This window comes from Crocodylus siamensis, chromosome 7, assembly GCF_052110815.1.
Source record: "Crocodylus siamensis isolate JL-2025a chromosome 7, ASM5211081v1, whole genome shotgun sequence".
Taxonomy (NCBI): Eukaryota; Metazoa; Chordata; order Crocodylia; family Crocodylidae; genus Crocodylus; species Crocodylus siamensis.
The window spans coordinates 1,253,622-1,272,722 of record NC_143401.1 but is presented as its reverse complement, the minus strand read 5'-3'; positions in this window follow the sequence as shown (position 1 = coordinate 1,272,722).

The following is a 19,101-nucleotide window of genomic DNA, read 5'->3' as shown; positions in this document are numbered from 1 at the left end:
TGAGCGTGGGGGGTCTCAGCCTTCAGGACAAGCAGAAGGGCTGCAATGCAAGCAGGGTCTAACTTGAACTGTGGAGGGAAGCAGAGAAGAAAGAATGACAAAAGGAAGGGTACAATTTTCCATGTGTGGTTTCCCTGTTCAAAAGGGATTTTTGGGGGGGTAACACACTGTGAGAAAGGATAGGCACAAAGACTGTGGTTTATAGCCCACGACGATCAACCTTTCTGTGCCGACTTGCAGACCTGCTAATGCAGTGAGGAGCATTAACCTGCCAGGCCACCCTTTCTTCTCGATGAGAGCTCGTCGTACACATCTTGCATTGCACTGGCCTTTTTCTGCACGAAGGGGGTTTCTTTTATGTCGGATTCAGAGGTGGTAAGAAAAGCACAGGGCAAACTTCCTTCGCTGCAAGAACTCACCTGTTCTTTTGGGGACACTTGGCTAGGGCAGGGCATGATGCGCCTTGTGGCTACAGTCGGCCCCGTGATGACTGGGGCTCAGGGTCCGTGCTCCTCTCCCTGGCCTCAGAGACTGCCGGCGAAGGACCGGCACGAGTCGTTCCCTTTGTTTCTGCTGGGCTGTTCTTTGCCCCGTGGTCAAACAGGATTGCTCCACCTCCAGAGCTGACAGCCTGGCACCTTTCAGCATCTGCTAGAGGGACCTAGATGTGTATAAAAAGAAGCAAGGAGAAAAAAAAGCTCCGTGTAGCCTCGTCAGCCTCTGTGGAGTAATACTCCATCCCCGGGGGGATCAGTTCCCTCTTTGCCGTGGGTCAGGCACCGAGGGTGAGGATACGCCGTGCAGAAGATGTGAATAGCAAATGGAAGTTTCCGAGCGAGCCGGGGAAGTTACTAGAGACGGAGACAGGGATTTGACTTGGAGCATTTACCTGCCAAGCCGAATTATGCACAGAAAGCTTTTGACTGGAAGAAATATGGTTTAATGTTGAGGTTCTGTTCTCTTCTTGAGCGGATTCCTTCTGGCAGCCGCATTGAAGTGTAGCGACGAGCCCCCCGTCTCTTCCCGTCTCAGCCCTCCCTCCCCGTGCGCAGGGGGCTGCAGACAGTTCCACTCATTAAACCTATTTTTCTCTTTAAATCCGTTTTCATAATTTTATTTTTTGCATGAACAGATAAATAATAAGGGAGTCTATTATGATAAACGGGGCACTTGCAGCCGCTATAATGCACAAATTAAAGTTGAAGCAAGGGGTTTGAAATGTCTCCATATTTCATAATGAAGACCTAGTCAGCTCTATCATCGCAGCCACGGGCCTGACAACATGTCTGGGAAAGAATTGCCCAGCAGCTCCCATCCCCGGGGGTGTGCGTGAGGTGGGGGGTGCAGAGTTTGTGCAGGTGGAGTCGTCGCTTGGTGTTCCTGCCATCAGAGACTGGCTTCCCAATCTGCTTCGCAGCTCCAGTTTGTCCTGTCCAGGCAAGGGGAGGGCTCATGGGACCCCTGAGCTCAGGGTCCTCCGCAGGGCTGGAGCTCATATGCAGCATGCAGGGGCCAAGGATGGGGCTGAAACACTTGTTTTTGGGGTCTTGGGATTTGGCAGCGGTACCCGACCCTTCCCTTCCAGCCCTCCACGCCACCCTGCCCTGTGGCAGTGGCAAGACCTGTGGGAGGACTGCAGCAACTGGTAGGTGTGGAACAGGACGCCTGCACCCTGAAAAGCCTCAGCCCTCTTCCAGTCCCACTTCACAGAGCCCCAGAATAAATCTTCCGGTGCCTTCCCAGCTCCTTCACTTCCCCTGGCGTTGCAAACGTGGCAATGGCACATTCAGATACAGGCAGGCAGTCGTCGGAGGTCACGGGCTCTCCCTTGCATGGGGATGCTCCCGTGACATTGCCGGCGTTGCCAGGCAGGATGCACTGGGGAAGGAAGCATAACCCCCGCGGGCCGCGCTCGAGCCCTCGCTCGCCTTGCTGCACAAGGGCCACGAGCGACTCTCCCAGAATGACATTTCTTGTTGAAAGGCCTCTGCTATGACACAGCATCGGGGTTTCCTACATGGTCACGCAGCTGGGCATGCCGCGCGGATGCCACTCCCGGCACAGGCAAGCTCTGCTCAAGCCAAGCCACTGTTAGGGCTGCATAAATAATGGGGGAAATCTTCTCCAGTGCCGTGACAAATTAGAAAGGGAATTTTGCTTTGCCTCCTTTCCCACCCTCTTCTTTATCGGCTGCTGGCAAACGTTTCTGCAAGCGGCGAGCACTCCTCGGAAATGCAGTTCAGAACCTGTTCTGAAACTCGTTTCGGAGGAGGCTCAGCTTCATTTTGGGTGAGGGCAGAGGTAACGCACCTGCTCTTTCCAGACAGTCTATCTGGACCAGATTGCAGGGTGATTTGTAGCTATCCATGAGACTCTGTTCCCAGCAGAGCCACCGGGCTGTGACGACAAAGCCCCTGTCCCCTGGAGCTGGGAGTGCTCCTGCAGACAGACCAGCCGCATATTAATCAGCACGCTGTCTGCCCTTGTTCGGAGCCGCGCCGGTGAGAAACTTTAATCCAAGAGCTAGTGGGATCAAGGCTGAAGAGTGTGTGAGGGCCAGCAGGGAAGAGCTGGCCTCTCTGCTGATGACAGGTCTGGTAGGTGCAGGTGTCATGCATTAAAAGAGCTTTTTCAGCTAATGATAGGTCCGAGGTTTGATGCCTGACATAGGGATTGATTTCTGCCAGTGGAAAGACTCATCCTGCTCCGGGCGGCACCTGAAAACAAGTGTTCTGCTGCCCAGCACTAAGTTGTCTTACCTGCCTCTGCAGACACAGGGAGCAGCAGGCTAATCCCATCCCGCTCCAAACGGTATCTTCTCCCCCGCCAAAACTACCCAAGTCAGGCAAGTACAGATGCTGCCTCTGGAGCCCCTGCCCTCTGGGCGTGTCTACACGTGCATTTCTGCCAATTTAAATATACTGCACAGTAAGTTCCTGTGCAGTAAGTGGGAATAGGCCAGCATCCATGTGTGTGGGTGTTAAAGCATGTTAATGCTGTGTGTGGTCTGAATTGGGACTAAAGTTAGTCTCAAGGCCGTCCACACACATAGTATTACTGTGCAGTAAGGTGTCTACATGTGCTTTACTGCACAGTAACTAATCAGCCATAGATTTGCTACCTGCCTGATGCACCGTATTTACTACGCAGTCTGAGTGTGCATGTGTAGACATGCACCCCTGCTGCACAGTAATTTTGCTTACTGCACAGTAAATGTGCATGTGTAGATGCGCCCTCTGAACACTAGAGTCGCCCCTCATTTATTTGTGAAACGTTTGTGTGAACATCACTCAGTTATTTGTGATATATTTGATGCACCTGGGTTTCACCTCTTGCTACTCAAAGGTTGTCAGATCTTGGACCATACCCTGGTTTCTAGATCCAACAGGCTTTGGCCCTGTCCCCTTGAGTGTCTACAGAGATCTGTGAGGGACATTATTCAACCCTCTTTGTCCTGAGCAGGTTTAACCTTGAAAATACCTTTAATTAGAACTGAGCCCCCCACCAGGCCCCAGGCAGGGGTTCAGTTTTTGTTTGGTGGGTGGTTTCGCTCTCCACAAGTCAGAAAAGCATCTTCCTTTCTGCTTTACCTGCCAACATATTTGCATCTGGTGCTAAACAAGTGAAACAAAGCCCCCTTTGAAATGTATAAAGCCATTGATTTCAAAGGGGAAGCGAGAAGCGTGGCATGTTGGCAGTGCGCTTGGCTCGAGTTTGTCTCAAAATGCTGAGACGTCGTCTGTGTGTTGTTATAATTACATCATTGGCACCTTTAAAGCTGATTTCATTATCTGCTCAAGTCAGAGACAGATGTGTGCATCTGGGTGCATGGGAGGAGGTCAGATCCCCTTCGGAGGCAGGACTCTTGGCCCATTAGCCGCTGCATGTTGTGACTCTGTTTACAATCCCCGCGGCACACCCCGGCAGGCTGTTTCACCCACGAGCACCCTGTGCTTTCCCACAGGTGAGTGCCCATGCACAGGGGAAAGTCCCAGGGAGACATCACTTCCCTGACCTCCTTTAAAGTCTTCCTATGACTCATCGTTGATGGCAGCCAGCCGTGCTTGGCAGAAATTGAGCTAAAAGTTCTGCTTCATGGGCAAAATCTTGCTTCTGCTTCCTCCTTTTTCTCTCTCCACTGTGTCCCATCCACTGTCTACATCATGTCCTCACCTGGATTGTGAGCTCTGCGGGGCACAGATTGTCTTATCCACCATGTGTCTGCACAAGCCCTAGCACAAGAGAGCACCAACCTTTGATCGATGCCTTTAAGCTCTATTGTGATGCAATAAATAATAGTGACAGAGTCGGTCATTTTGCACTGCACAGCAGCTTAGGAATAGCTCCTCGGCGTGTTACAGAAACAGCAGTTTCCCCAAAGTTATGGCTGGAACCAGACCCATTCCACCAAGAAATGCCCTCCGGGCTTTGCCTAGGAGCAGCAGAAGAGCCTGCGGGAAGAGACCTCTGCTCAGGGCAGATCCTTTTCCTAAAGAGGAAGAGGTGGGTTTTGTCGTCTCCCAGACTGTAATATTCGCGTCATCTCGGATTCCAGCGAGCCGTGGTCGTGGATGAGCATGGCCCTGCCACATTCCCCAAGGGCCAGGCACCGTCCCCGATGCTCAGCCCCCTGCGGTGGTCGCCGAATCTCTTCTGCACCAATCCTGTGGCCATCAGGGCTCTCCCTTTCACATGGACGGGCACTGCTTGTTGACCCTGTTGTGACCATCGCTGGGCAGTCTAGGGGACAAGCTGGCCCTTCCCAATATTGCAGACCTGGAAGGCCATAGGATGGAAGCTCCTGCTGACCCCTGTCGAAGCAGACAGACCAGGCCCTGCCTCAGGGCAGATCTCACCACTTACCCTCCACCCCGTAGTGCAGCCCTCAGCCACCACCGGCATCAGGCTGTGAGGGTGCAGCAGGAGGGGCACGGCAGACCTACCCTCACCCGGGAGGTACAAGGCACCTGCACGGCACCAGGGCTGATAAAAAAACCCCTCAGCTTGGCATATGCACCCTCCTGTGTTGTCCCCATCCAGCACCTCTCAGAGGACCCCAGTTCCCGCAGGGAAAGGCTGTAATCCGTCAAGGCCAGGTTCCCACTCGGTGGCCTAGTTGCAGTACTGAAGGTTTGCTCACTTCTCCGGCGCTGGTCTGTAGCAACAGTTTCCCTTCAGCATAGCATTTGCATTCTGCTGAGTATGGAGATAATGGCTCACGGTGTTTCTGAGTTACAAATTTCTTCCGGGCATGCTCACTCCTTCCAGTCTTCTCCGGTAAATATGTAACACCCTCGCTTAATTTGGTTTAAGTGAATGCTCGGAGGCCTGTGGCTGTGTAAGGGAGCGTGGACTGGGAGATGGGGCGGTGTCCGCTTCGCAAGGGCAGGAGGAACAGGAAAGGCCTGAAAGCGTCCCCAGGCTGTCGATGGAGACGGGTGGAAGAGTCACTATTTTCTGCCCTGTAGCGGAGTCGAGCCTGGGAAATTTCGTTGTGCTGAGGATATTGCAGTTGCTTGACTGCAAGGGCTGGCTAGGATGGGAAAAGGCTGGTTCTGTCTGTGGGGGTGAAAGGCAGTCGATGGGTGGCCTGACACACAGGCTGTGCGCAGGGGTCTGTGCCCATTGTGGTGGGTTAGGATGGCGTGGGAGTAGGGGTAGCTCCTGCTGATGCCGGGGAGCTAGGAACACGTCAGCTGGAAGTGAGGCTGTTGCTTCGTGACAAAAAATGGAGTTTCCCAATTTCCCTGTGAGTTTAAAACCCTGAGAACTGACCCAAAAGGCTCGGCACCAGCCCACAGTACTGTCCAAGAGGAGAAGCCCACAGCAGCATGAAAATGCCACGGGAAGCCAAGGCTTCAGTGCATTAAGTAACAGGTCCGGGGCATGCTGGATCCTGACTCCCTCGTGCAGGGCGTGCAGACAGACAGCTCTGCAAAGGGAACGGAGACATACGCTGGGTTCCTTTATTGCATAAAGAAAAAGTGCTGGTGTGGGAGTGGGGAAAGCCTCCTCATACCCACACTCTTGGCACGCCTGCAGCCCTGCAGAGCACCAGGAAGGGATGCACCAATGCCAACTCAGACATCAGAGACGGCCGCAGTGAATGAGGAAGGGGAGTGCTGGGTGGGCCAGGACTTGCCAGGCACCCGTCATGGTCCTGGTTGCTTTATGGCCACAGCACCCAGCTGTCAGGCACGGTCTGCAGTCTGGTGAAGGAATGAGGTTCTTTGGGTAAATCTGATGTCTTTTATTAGACCAAGTCGTCTGATGTCGTCTTTGCAAGCTCTCTGGTACCAAATACCCGTAGTCACGCTGAGGGAGCGTCTTTATCTTGATGCCACATCCCCAAGCACCAGATCAGCTCCCGACACACGTGACAACACCCCTGCGGCTTCTCCTCCCCCAATGTCATTTCTACAACGTCTCTGCCACTCCGCCAAGCGTGGGCTGTTTCCAGACTCCTCTAGGTTGTGATAGTCATCCAGCAGCCAGTGTCCTGCTGGGGTGGCAGGAACAAATCGTGGCCTCTGTCCCTGCATACGTTACACGTAAGATGCAATTAATCAGTTAAATACATCTTAAATAGTAAGCTGGCCACCCATTCAGGCTATGAATGGCACAATAAAACAGGAAACGTGTCATAATTTTGTGGTTGGTCTGCATCCTACCTTAAATCAAATGTGTGGCAGGGTCCCTACCAGGCAGCTTGAGGTGGGGCCTCTAGGACTGGCTCTAGGCGAGGGTCCCGAGGCTGGGACCCACAATCATCTGCTGGGACCACGCTGGAGTCTTGGCTGTGTGGTACGGCAGGAGTTTGGATCGGGAAATGGATCCCACCGCACTATTAAGTGAATGTGTGCCAGGGGCTGGTGGTGAAGGCAGGGTGGCAAGAGCCACCCCGAGAAGAGAAACTGGCTTGCAGTGCTTAGAAAGGAGGGCATGCAGCCCGGAGTGCCGTGGTTTGATGCCATGGAGAGCCGGGGCCGTGGAGGTCCAGGACCACGGGTCCGTGGTTGCATCAGCGGTGGAGAAGAGTCCGTGGGAGTCGGCGGGAACCAGGCACCGCGGTACCAGCCTCTTCTGGAAAAGAAGGGAGGAAGTGGATGCCTTATCCACCAACTCCCATTGACTTCCTGCCAGGTCCTTTGATGTAACCGTCCTCCTCCCCTTCCCTGTTGTGCAAGTCCAGGCTCTCACCGGCACGAGGAGAGAGGACGTGAGTAGTGCCGTGTGCCTCCGAGGCATCATGAAGCCAGCTTAGGACCCTCTTCCACCTGTGCCCTGTTCCCCCCGGCTTCGCAGACTTCTGCCAGCGCTTTGGCATTGAGCCGGTGCAGCCAGAGGATGCTGCTGGGAGCGACACAAGCAGCTGGAGACAAGCACGGCCGACCTCACCAGGCAGGAATCGTTTGAAAGCAGGAAGGGAAATCCCTTTGCGTCCTGGTTTCAGGGCCTGTAAGCGTGGTTTCACCTGGACTAGCCCAGCCGTCAGGCTTTGCTGCTGCCTTGCTAGCAGCCTTTGCAGTGCAGCTGGGAATGATTTGCAGGTCAGCACTTGATCCTCAGGGTGGGGAATGAAGAACAACTGAAAGGGGAAATAGATCCCCTGGATGCTGTGGCTGCTCTTACAAGTAATGGGCATCACCTAGATAGTGGACGTAGCTATCAACATGCATGCTAAAGGTGCCACGAGCTGCTTGCGTTGCTTGTTGAGCACCACCGCAACGGTCAGTGGCCTGCCATGGTGCGCACACAAAATCCTTCTTCGCTCACCTCCATCCATCAGGTCGGGTATTTCCCAGCCCTCTGTGCATACTACTTTTAAGTGCCTCAAGAAACAGGACAGCCCTCACTTCTCCTAGCTATGGCCTAATAACTGCTACCCGGGTGTCGTGTGTTGGGCCAGTATCAGCTACCACAGTTAGCTGACCTGTGCCAAAATAGTCATGGGGTAGGCGAAAGCTGGCAGGGAAGATCATTGCTTTAGTAACTCTTCAAGAAGGGAAAGCTATAACCAAAGGTAAAGTGTCCCTCTGCCGAGCTAAATAAAAAGGTAAGGAAGGGCTCCCTGTGGGCCATCCTATTTGTCCATGTTTTAGAAGACTCGATAAATGGATGAAGTTCAGAAAAGGCTTCCTTCACCTCTGCTTTTGTAGGAAACGGGCTTTCCGCTCCCAAATGAAGTCACTCCAGTGGACTTCCTTGATGAGAAGAGCACTCCTTCTGCGTCAATGCTCTAAAACCCTGGTGGTCGACAAAGCTGCCAGTCGGTCGAGGAGTCCAGCTGCAAAACCCAGCGTTGGTGACTGGATGATAATCAGTACAGTTAGCGGGATTATCACTCTTGACGTTAGCCAGAAGAGTCACCTGCTGGAGGGTGTCCCGTTTTACGAGGGGTAAGCGTCTAATGGACTAAAGAGCGGGGTCGTACTTTGTGCTCATCACACTATCAGTATGCTGCTGGCTGCTTTCCTTTTCCTGCCTTGTAGTAACAATTACTACATATGGGGCTAGAACATTATTCAGCAGATGTAACTGTTATTAGACCATTGTGCATCTTAAACTGCTGTTTCCAAACTGCTGCCGCTGTATGGTGTTTCCTAGGCAATTCCTGCAGTGTTAAGGCTGTTTGGTGCTCAGCATTTGGGTTTTATGACCAAGTCTTTAAGTCAGAGTCTGTTGTAGACACATGGGCTCTTTGTTGTTAATAGATTTTTGTGGAGCCCAGAAGCCCAGTGATAGTCATGCCAGAAGACACTGGGCATGTGCAGATGTGCATTGGGAGGTGCAGCTGGAAGCCGCAGGGGTGTTGCATGCCATCGCCACAGTCTTAAACAAAGACGGGAAGACATCCTTTCAAAGACAAGAATCGCTCTGACCCCCACTGAGCCGTTCAGCTGGCGTCAGAGAAGAGCCCAAGCCAAACTTTCCTGATTGAAAAGCAGATGGATTGGATGAAATACTGGAAAATGTGGACCTGATCCTGCCTTGTTATTTTTTAATCACCTGCGGTTGTGCGAGGGGTGGGAAAGGCCTTCACTTTCCAAGTGCTTGGAAAAAAGGGGGCTCAGTCTGGTCCCTGGCTGTAGGAACGGGGGTTTCAGGGCATCCTCTGATATTTGGTTTGCATCCAGGAAGATGAAAACTAAGTCAAGTGCAGGGAGGTTGTAAAAGGTAGGTTTTTCCAAACCACCTTAAAGTTGGAGGAGCCCAGGCACAAGTTTTAAAGGTGCCCGGCATTGCAAAGCCCAGGTGATTTAGGATCCTCAGTCTCATTCAGTAATGGTTACCCAGGTTCTCATTGAAATCACCACCAGTATGCCAGCTGAAAGCGAGGGGCATAAGGCACCTAGAGCCCTTCAGGGATTTGCATCTTAGCAATCTAAGTCTCCTTGATGGTCAAAGCAAAGCAGCATCCTCCAGGAAACACAGATGATTATATAAATGTGCTGCTCTATTATATCATGTGCTACGAATGTCAAAGCACGTGTTTACAAGGTGCAAGGGTGCACTGCACTGGCGCCGCACGTGCCGGCTCCCAGACCTGCTCAGCAAAGCTCGCAGGGGCAGGCCCAGCGCTGGGCCAGCTTGGCACCCTTCTCCCAGTCTGCACGGACCCGGTGTGCGCGGAGCGCCAGCATGAACCCGGAGTTTGCCAAAGTGCCGGAGATGCTTTTAAAAGCATTGGAACAGGCTGCCAGGAGGCTGCAAAATTTCCATCCTTGGACATTTTTAGGAGCAGGTAGACAGACACGTGCAGAGATGATCCTGCCTTGAGCAGGGGGTTGGACTAGACATGACCTCCTAAGGTCCCTTCCAGCCTAGTGAGCTCTGATTCTGTGAACCCAGCCGCTCCATGCTCTTAGCATCCTTCTTTATGTTTGTTACCAAGGTTAGTGAAATCCCAGCTCTCTGATCTTTGCTTTTCATCCACCTTGAGTGACAGACCTTTCTTGAAAGCAAAATGATTTCCCCTGCTATGTGGGGAGCAGGCTGAGGACTTTCCCGGATGAGCAGGACTCCTCCCTCCAACGCGCCTTTCTTTTTCTTTTTCTTTTTCTTCTTTTTCTTTTTTTTTTTTTGTAAAGCAGACACTGTTTCTTCAAACAAAATGATAACACTGGTGCTTGCAGTTCTGCTCGCCCCTGGTCTGGGCTTTGCAAATGTAAGTGCAGATTATGAATGCATGTGCACAGTGTCTGATATTTCTAGGAAGAATACTTTATAACTGAAATCTCTCTTCTCCTGGGGATGAAAGCAAAACAAATTTAAGGATTAAATCACACAGAGGTATAATCCCCAAGGGAAACTTACTTTAGTTATTATGATTATATTACGATGTACGCCTCAGTACAGCAGAAGCTGTGTGAATACCATTTCAGTGGGGAATAATTTTTAGTCTTACAGCCTATAGTACATTATAATGCATTTCTGGGAGTCTGATGAATAATAACGGCGAAGCTTAGATTTCTTTGCTTTCTCCGGTTTATTTTGATATTCCTAACTTACTCCTTTTTTAAAAAAAGAGGGTTATCCTTAAAATAAAAATCTTCAATAATTCAGGTGGAGGAGCTCTTAGCAAGTGTTAATTATATATCGCTGTACATCCTACACCACATGTAGCTCAGAAAAAGAAGTGCAGGTGCAGGGTTTAGAAGACAATAGCCTGGACTTCCCACTGCATTGTCAGTGACCCCACTGCTAAATGAGCATAAAGCACAACCGTCCTGATTTGCGCGGGAGTCGATGACTACACAAGGAGCGAGGCAGTGGGAAAGGTGGAATTTGGGTATCAGGCCCCCTCCGACCCCAGGTCTTGGTCCCATAGCACTACCTCAATAGGTCAGGGCAGTCCCAGTTGGGCTGTGGAGCTGAAGCTTGGCAGCAGTGCCACGTGGGATTGATGGCCGTGCTTAGCACTGGAGCAGCGCTTCACATCCATCAATGTGCAGTGCTACTAGGAGAAAAGATTCAAACCCACCAACAGGAAACGAGGCTGTCGAATCCCTGCAGGCTCCATCATAAAGCTGCACCACTTAACAGCCCTGATTCTGAGCAATTAGTGAGTGGGATTGTTTTAAATGAGCCACCGAGAAACAGCAGATAAGAGAAGTGTCATAGACAATGCGGGTTGGAAGGGAGCTCAGGAGGTGGCATCTCATCCAACCTCCTGCTCCAAGCAGGACCAGCCCCAACTACATCATCCCAGCTACGGCTCGCTCTACCCAGGTCTTAAAAACCTCCAAGGATGGAGAATCCACCACCCCTCTGGGTAACCTGGTCCAGTGTTTCACCACCCTCCTAGTAAAAATATTCTTCCTAATCTCCAATCTCAACTTCCCCTGCTGCAACTTGTGACCATTGCTCCTTGTTCTCCCAATACTTGGAAAGTGGGAGGACACCAACTCAACCAGCCCAGGTGGACATGCCATAGGAGTTTGCTAGCTTACTTACAGCTCTTCCCATCTTGGCTTGCCAGCCCTCCCTGGCTTGGGCCCAGGCCATCTCTTCCTTCCTCCACAATGGCACTTGCCCAGGGCCAGCGGCACCGGGGCTGGCTCAGGGCTTGGGAGCTCGCTGCTGCAAAAGTGAGACTGGAACGAAGCTCCTCATGAGATGCGCTCCTGGGACAGCAGGAGCATCAGTGGGACACCTGCAAGGCACAACGCTTGACCTGGATACAGGGCAGAGAGGAACATCCTGCCACAGGCCATGCAATCCGGTCTCCATCCATGGGGGGGGAGTGGAGCAGTCCCAGGTGAGGGCACATCTGTATCACCGCCTCCACGGCTTTTAGGCAAAGGTGTCCTGATCTTCCCACTCTTCTTCTCCATCCTATCTGTCATAACAGCCAGCACCTTTCTTCTTTGATTCTTTTTTGTGACGACTGCACTTGGAGCAGAGGTTATCATGGGGCAGCCACAGTGAGCTCTATGCCGAGCATGCATTAGCTAGGCAGGGAGTTATTTGCAAAGACTGCCGCTCCAAAGTAGTGAGCACTGGCTGCAGGGCCCTGTGGAAGCCAAGGCAGTGATAACATCACCCCGTCAAGCTGGGGTAGTTTTGTTAATAATCAGGAAGAGGACTGTCATGCTAAAGAATTTGCTGATGAAGACATTTTCAGCAAGGACAAAGAAATAATACAGAAATAGAAAGGATAAAAAACAGGCCCAGAAGATACCAAATGAGATTGCCCTGTAGAAAATGCAAAGTAATGCATTAGGATGAGCAACAGAAGTTTCATAGGAGGCAGGGACATAGAAAGTAGCTGTCCTAGCAAGACTGAGGTACAATAACAGAGGGTCAGGACAACAGAGTCCTAACCACTGCTGTAACCAGGGCATGTCTACACATGTGCATTTGCTGCACGGTAACCAAAATTACTGTGCAATCTGGGCACATGTCTACACGTGCACACCCGTACTGTGCAGTAAATATGGTGACTTATGCCGACTTGAGCATAAATTTGATACCTACTCATGCACCTGCATACCTGCATCATGCAGGTATCAAATTTATGCCTGATTAGTTATTGTGCAGTAACACATGTGTAGACACCTTACTGTGCAGTAACACCGTGTGTGTGGACTGTCTTGGGACTAACTTTAGTCCCAAATTAGTCCGTACACCGCATTAATGCACTTTAATAGATGCCAGCCTATTCCCACTTACTGCACAGTAAATTTAATCTGGCATAAATGCATATGTAGACGCATCCCACTGGACCGCTTGCTGGGAGCCTGCAAACCCATGTTGGTTGCACGGATGGACGGTCTGTAGTTCTGCAGCCGCTGCCCTGCAACTCTGTGCTCAGTGCAGAGAACTTCATTACCAGGAAGATATTGATTGACACATCGCAGGGAGTTCAGAGAAGAGCAACAAAAATAATTGGGGAGGGGAGAGATTGACTTGAGCGATTGATTTATAAGGAAAAATTAAGCAAGATAAATATGTATAGCGGAGCACTCCAGCAGCCCAGCAAGGCACACGACAGGTCTGCAAAGATTTAAGGGGCGTAAGCAACCTGGAGGGAGCAGAATGGCCCAGGCCAGTCCACCCTTATTCATCACGCGGTGGCCCCGCTCACTGCTCTTGTAAGCGGCTATTTTGCAGTGCGTCTCAGCCAGGGAGCCCGTCGCGGAGGTCCCTGTGGAGCGAGCAGCCTTTTGCTGCTAAGAATTTGGTGCTGCACTTCGGGCCTCGTCTGCTGAGGCAGCCGCGTGGCCAGGACCGCGACAGCTTTGCATGCCACGAGCCCGTGTGCTGAGAGATTGATATGTGCAACCTCGGGGACACTGCACAGCCCGACTGTGCCAGGGATTGAGCCCTTGGGGTTCAGGAGATGGGGGGGTACTCGACCAGCGCCCCTCTCCCTCTGTGTGCAGCCTTGCCAGAGGTGAGGAGAGGTGGTTTTGCACCGGAAAGCATGTCAGAGCCTAAAACACGAAGCTTTGAACAGCTGCCTCCTCAGCGAGGCTTGTAAATCCCCACTGACAGCAGATGCAGTGGTGGCAGCAGCACTGCATTTCCACTGCAGTATGGAGCCTGGCACCCAGGGGTGCTGACTAGTTTATCTCACCCGCTCTCCCAGCTCGTGGCAAGAGCTCTGAAGAGGACTCCTGACCCGGAGCATCCAGGTCCAGGCTCAAATTCCAATACTAAATGTATAATACGCTGCAGAGGCATTTTCAGTTAACATCTCTTACATCAGTTAACATTCATTGCCATGGTAACTGTGGCACTGGATTATTATGGAATAGCAGAGCCAAAAGCCATGGAAAGCCAGTGGAAGTCTCAGCAAAGCGAGACGGGGCGTATGCCACGTTGCAACCCACCGTAGGATGAGTTTCAAAAGAAAATTCACAGATTTTTACCAAAAACGACGCCCATTTTCTGACATCTGGGACTGGAGGAGAAAGACAGGGGCTCAATGCTTCCCCCTCCCCTCTTCACTCACTGCAGCATGCCCCGGGGCGGTTTGCTGGCGCCCCCACCCTGTACAGCTAACCCGAGCTCTCCGCTGGGCAGAGCTCGGTTATATGAATGCGCCTCATATGGGGCCCCTGTACATGATATTGGCTTTTTCCAGCTAAAGATAATCTCTGAGTTTATTTCACTCACGCGATGCCCCACGATGATTCCCCTCCCTATTTTGCATGTAACACATTTAGTACTCATAATTGGTTAAAGTGCCATTACTAGTAAAAAATGCTGGAGGGCACGTGGTGGACAAATCGTGTCAGAACAGGGACAATGGCCATTACACGTAACGAAAGCTTCACGATAAAATGAAACCTGGTGGAAGAGTTGGCCATGGTAAAAATAAACCATGTCGGAGGTGGTCTAACTCACCACGATCCACTGAAACCTACCACAATAAAAAATGTCCGGGTGTATTTTCACACGCGCCTAACCTAGCGAAACGGTGATTTTGGGTACCCTTTCGTAACACGTGTCTAAACAACATGCATTGTGTACAAGGGCAGCCACAAGTACTTCTGTGGCGCCAGGACAAGGCTCACTGTAGACCCCGGGGTCTGCAAAGGGCAGCCTGTGCGGGATGCGGTCACCACAGCTGCCTTCGCATGCTGGAGAGGGGGTGACGCCAAGGGAGGAGACTGACATGGAGGGCCGCCCAGAAAAACACGGGACAAAGCGTGACAACCTGACGCTACCAAGGTAGCCAGAAAGTCAGTGTCCGTCACCAGAAGACCCTTCCCACAAGGAGGCCCTACCCACAGCCAGGCCAGATCCCTCGTTGCACGAGGCTGCATTCACGCAGCCGGCCTCGACGTGCTCGAACTCCTCCTCCAGCCCTTTCTTCTCAGACCACATCTGGATCCCGTCCCCTCCCGGGCTCTGCAGGCTGCACAGCTCAGAGCATCCCAGCATCCCGACGCAGGCTGTCATCCAGCCCCTCCGGCCGGAAGAGATGTGTCACCTTGAGCAGCAATCAAATAAATAACAGACTGCTGCTCTGTCTCTTCCTCTGGGGGGGAAGTAGCGGAGGCAAGAGCCCGCCGCTCTGAGACCATAGCCGGCAACAAGCACCAGCCCTAGCCGGGTAGGGGAGCGAAAACAACCAACATCATCATTGAACGGTAATAAAGGCACCTCGGTGACGCTCCCGAACGTGCTTGTGCTGCACCAGGGTGCCATTTCCATGCGACGGACCAGGGCTGCTCTCAGCATAGAGATGTAATAGCGTGCAGGTGTTCCTCGAGGACCCCGAGGGAAGCGTCCTGTAGATGTGCAGCGCCAACCATCCCATTCGGTGGCATTTTAAAACTCTCCCGTGCAATTTCCTAGAAGAGTCTACCCCCATCGGAGAATCCAACCGGAGAGTCCCCAGACCTAGAAACGATCCTATTCTTTATTCAGTGTGGCAGTGCGGTGGAACGACTGCTCTGTTACACACCTACAGGGCGCTTGCTTATTTCCGTGCTAGATTGCAGAGGGTTTTCCGTTAGGGCCTTTATATCTTGCAGGTGTCTTAGAGGGTCCTTCCGAGGTGGTCGGGGTGTCGGGGTGAGCGTGCATGCCTGCTAGAGTCGTGTTGCAAGGAAGACAATGGCATAGGCAGGTGTTTTCCATGAGATGCGAGTTCTCTGGGCCACACTTGGAGATAATGATACCTTCCGAGCCCAATTCATCGGTGCCCCTAGAGAGCTTGGGAGGTTGGACTCAGGTAAGTTCAGTGTGTGGGCTGGGGTCTGGTGTTGGCCTCGAGCACAGCGCATCTTTCTTTCTTGCCTGGGTTTCCAGCAGTCCATCGGTAGCGCGCATGGTCAGGGTGTGCACGCTCGTGCACGGAAAGTAGCTGTGCTTACAAACGTGGGCTGCTGTATTCGGCTGTGAAAAGGGAGAACTGCTCAAGCAGAGCCGCGCGTGCAGAGCTTCCTGGGTGAGCCTCTGCTGCACAGGCCCCCATGCACGGGGGGGGAGCCGACCGCCCCTTGCTCCCATTCCAACTCCTGGCTTGTGCACTCCCATTTTCTTTTCTCTCCACTGCTAGCTCCGTTTGTAGTTATACAGTCGGGTCTCCATAGAGTAATTTACTGGCAGAATCTCTCCCAGAATCCAGCTTGAAACCAAGCTGTAAAAACAGCTGAGAGTGTAAATAATTCATGCAGACAATATGACTTTTTTATGTAAATTCAGTGCATTAACCCTCTATTATAATGATGGACGACAGATATGGGCGACGTTGCCTTGGTAAGAGCTAATGGATGGCCGCCATAAATTCACTGCACATTTTATTGTGTTGCTGGAAATTGTGCCTTCAGGCAATGCTGTTTACTTTTATGTAAAACTCAGGGTTCCCTAAATATTACAAATATTTTACATCCGACTCCTCAGCATTTGGGCACTGTGCACAAATCAAGCCTTCTTCATGTGAGTTGTAATTAAAGGTTTGTTATTTTTTTCAGGGACAATTATCTAAAACTATAAAGAGAAATATTTTTTCCCTTTAGATGTGCAGTCATTGACTTATTAGCCAAGCCTTTGAAGAAAGAGATATTAAGTAATGGCAACATATAACTTTGCATTAGGCTGTATGTCGTGTGCATAGCAAATTTGAAAATAGTTTCTTGTTACTAGTTTTATTTTTACCATTCCTAGTGCTTATTTACACATATAATATTCTTTCTTCCTTCACATCTACTTCTCTCTATAATTCATATCCACTTTATCAGGGTAATTCTTTGAACCATGTCCTTGAGGAATTCAGTCTCTCAGTAAACAGGGAAACTTGAGTTCATTTCAGAGAACTTTAAATAAAGATTTTTTTGTTAGTTTTTGGCTTAGTTTGTGACAATCCTACACATTCTGTAGACGGGGAAATTGGACTCAGTCCTGAGTGATGGATTTGTTCAAACACAGTATTTGCAGCACAACACATCTTCTTTGCTCAAGTGTAAAATCCAGCATATGAGTATAGTGCTTTTTCAGGATATGTGATTAATGTTATAAATATATCATTATTTCACCATAGGCAAATCTGCATTTTTCCTTTTTGGTACAATGCCGCCTATAAGAACAAAATAATAATAATCCCCACCCCCCCAATCTTTTGTAAGAAATGATACCACTGCCTTTGATAGCATCATGTAATGCCACTTGGTAACAAAGGGAGTTAACATCTGGAACAACAGCATGTTTGCCCCGAGCCTGCGTGTTAAAGACTGATAACTAGCCCTCAGGAACACAAGGACCGGCGCATTCACTTGCTAAGCACCAGTAGAGAAAATATTGAGTGTTTACTGGATACTGCATTGTAATTCCTGAGGAAAAAATGGTGGATTCATCATTGCAAATCGCAGATTCTTTTTAAAAAAAAATGTTTATGCTAAATATCCCTTGGTCTCACTGAACCCTGGGCACAGAACTCAGCTGCTCCCTGAAAGATTTTGTTTTCATATCTTTGTGGAGAAATACGCCACTCAAAGTTGAATTTGAGTGTTTTCCACTGAGCTAGCTCAAGTAGAAATGTATTAGACTTTTCAAAAAGACCTTAATTTCCTGAGGACTAAATAGAAGGCACATTGTAATGGAGGTGAAAAAACACTTATTTAATAGAAGTGGAATGCAAAAAAAAAAAATCTGCTAATGAAATCAGAGTCTTGTGAATCACATGTAGTAATAAGTGAAGGCTAACAGTTTAATTGCACATAAACCTATTTAATAATTGGATTTATTTTGCTTTTGGGTCTTGCATGTAGCTTTCAACTGTATTAGGAGTGTCAGAGGATAAAAGTGCATGAGCTGTAACCAGGGGCATTGACTTATCTTTTCAGTCTTTAGTATTGACTGAGATTCCTAAATTTGGACTTTCAGATTTTGCACCTTATTCTTCTGACGTGCTTTACTGCCCTGCAGCCACTTTGCAAAATTCATAGCGGCTTTCACATGCTCTGATGCTTCTTGGGACCAATTCAATCTTGAACAATAGACGTGTGTGCAGTAGAGCCAGGAAATGTCACGCTGGAGATCACGGGCTTATTCCCCAATAACATTTTGATTTGTAAAGTATTCCACTACACAAAACACACACAGGAGACTGCATTAAAAAACATTAGAGCCCCATAGCAGGTAAGACAGAAAGGTGACTTAAAATACAGACTGACAGCATGGCCTGGGATATAAGCAGGACATGCTAAATATTCAGTGAAAATGTTATGACAAAGTGTTTTCAATATTTTACATTCTTCACTTTTTCAACACGTCTCTCCTGGGACTGCCTTCTGCCTTTAAAAAATATTCAGTTTGTAGCTATACAACCAAACCTTTCCTTCCTATTACTTAAGATAAACATATTTTTTCCAGTTCCCACATTCATACGATGTCAGGTTTCCAATTTTGTTTCCTTAATGTATTTTCTCATGTACAATAGACTACAAGAGAGGTGGAGCACTAGGGAGGAGAGAGACATGAGGCTGGCTTGTTCTTCACCTGCCCACCCTAACGCGTTTGGCCTATTTCAGGCGGAGCTGTTCTACAAGCCTGGCTGTGGATGATGCTCACCAGCGTTGGGTTTCCTAGTCCTCTTGGTAGGGTAGTAAGGCATGCATGAGTGCACCATTCAGCATCATATTCTCCTTAATGACATACAGAACAGAAACTTGCTGCCCAGGTGCTCAGGAAAAAGGCCAGTTGTTTTGAACTCTTGAGCAGTAACTCTTGACCATCAGCCTGTCCTGGACTATGGGCTTTAGTGCAATCGGTCACAAGAGCTAGAAGGCTTTTGGCAGCACCGGCAAAGAAGCTGTTTCCATCAGGGGCAGTGAACCAGGCGTGGTAGGTAGCATAATGCAGAGCTGGTAAAACCAGAGAGCCATGTATCCTGGGATTTCCTAAGGAGCAACTTCACATCAGCCGAGCTCATCAGGCGCTAGCAAGTTTGCATTTAGAGGAAAGTGAGGTGGAGCTCAAAGGGTGAATACAGCCCTGCAAGCAGGGAGCAGAGCTTCAGTGCCTAGTACAGCAGCCGGCAGGGTGAAAGCTCAACCCTGACACGTCCACGGTTACACCGGGGAGCCGAGGCTGTGGCTAAGGGCAGTCACAGATTCAGAGCAGTTTAGAGCTGCAAGGGGCCTC